Source organism: Cariama cristata, unplaced genomic scaffold, assembly GCF_000690535.1.
Source record: "Cariama cristata isolate BGI_N322 unplaced genomic scaffold, ASM69053v1 scaffold42424, whole genome shotgun sequence".
In the NCBI taxonomy this organism is placed as follows: domain Eukaryota; kingdom Metazoa; phylum Chordata; class Aves; order Cariamiformes; family Cariamidae; genus Cariama; species Cariama cristata.
In genome coordinates this window covers 6246-7349 of record NW_009615515.1, presented here as the reverse complement: position 1 = coordinate 7349, position 1104 = coordinate 6246, and the positions used below count along the sequence as shown (strand labels likewise).

Sequence of the window (1104 nt, the reverse complement as noted above, 5' to 3'; positions counted from 1 at the left end):
ATGGACAGTGAGGACACATATTAGATTTGATGCTATCAGCCCTACCATAACAGGTACTGATAGTTTGAACATTAATGCTTGATAACAGGCCCATACATCTGAGTTGTAACAGATGACCTCATATGCCTAATTATAGTACAAAGCAAAGGAACTCCCATTATTTTCTTGAGGAGCTTACTGTGCCTAAATCTGCCCCTTCTTAGCCAGTAATAATAATCTTCCATGCAGAACTTCCTTAATTCAAATGATATCTATCTTAATTTCTTGCCATTCTACTGTTGCTTCTAAACTAAACAGTGTTAATACATCTTGGAAGGAAAAAAAAAAAGGAATGTTTTAACCTCAGCCAAAAATCTCTGATTTCTAAAGTGATCTTGCTCTTGCTTAGTTTTCCAGTTCAATCATTTTTCTCCTTAGTAGATGATGCCTATATATTCCTGAAAGAAGTATCACTCTGCTTTCTAATTAATTTACACCCTGATCCATTTCTTTGAATACAGTGTCAAGTTAAATTGTATTGTTTTGTTCTGTTTTGTTTTTCCATTTTTTTCCTGTTACTAGTCAGTAGTAACTTTACTAGCTGTTACTGTCCTGCCTCTTATGACAGTAAGAAAGCACTGTGGATCAGAGGCCAAACCATTCTTTTTTTTTTTTCTTTTCTGTTCTAGGAGTAAGGCAAGAAAATGAGAAGGATAGATCTGCTATAGTTTACCTTTCTCTTAGCAATGGTTTGTAGGGAATTCCATATATATTTTGCCTGCACTAAGTATGAGATGTCTATATAATGGAGCTACGTAATGCTTGCTGGCTGGAGAACTGGACTCCCTCCTAGAAATATTATTATGCAGGACAGCCTGAGGATAGCCTGCCTTTACTTAACCCAGTTTCTGCTGATAGTTTGGAATGATTTGAACACTTTCACAATTTATTTTACTTGTGTGTTACTAATTATCTGTGTGGAGCTGTAACAGAAAAAAGTCCTTGAACAGTTTGAAGTCTTAATATCTAAGCTGAGCTCTACATTTACTGTTCTTGCCACTATAATTAAAAACAATACTATTTCATATTTTACAAGACTCAGATATACACTGTGAGGGATACTGA

General features: G+C 35.1%; 1 protein-coding gene across 1 annotated transcript in view; it reads right to left on the bottom strand.

The window, feature by feature from the left end:
• Positions 1-1104, bottom strand: part of FAS (Fas cell surface death receptor) — an 8390-nt gene that overhangs the window by 6070 nt on the left and 1216 nt on the right. The gene's annotated exons all lie outside the window — the stretch shown is intronic.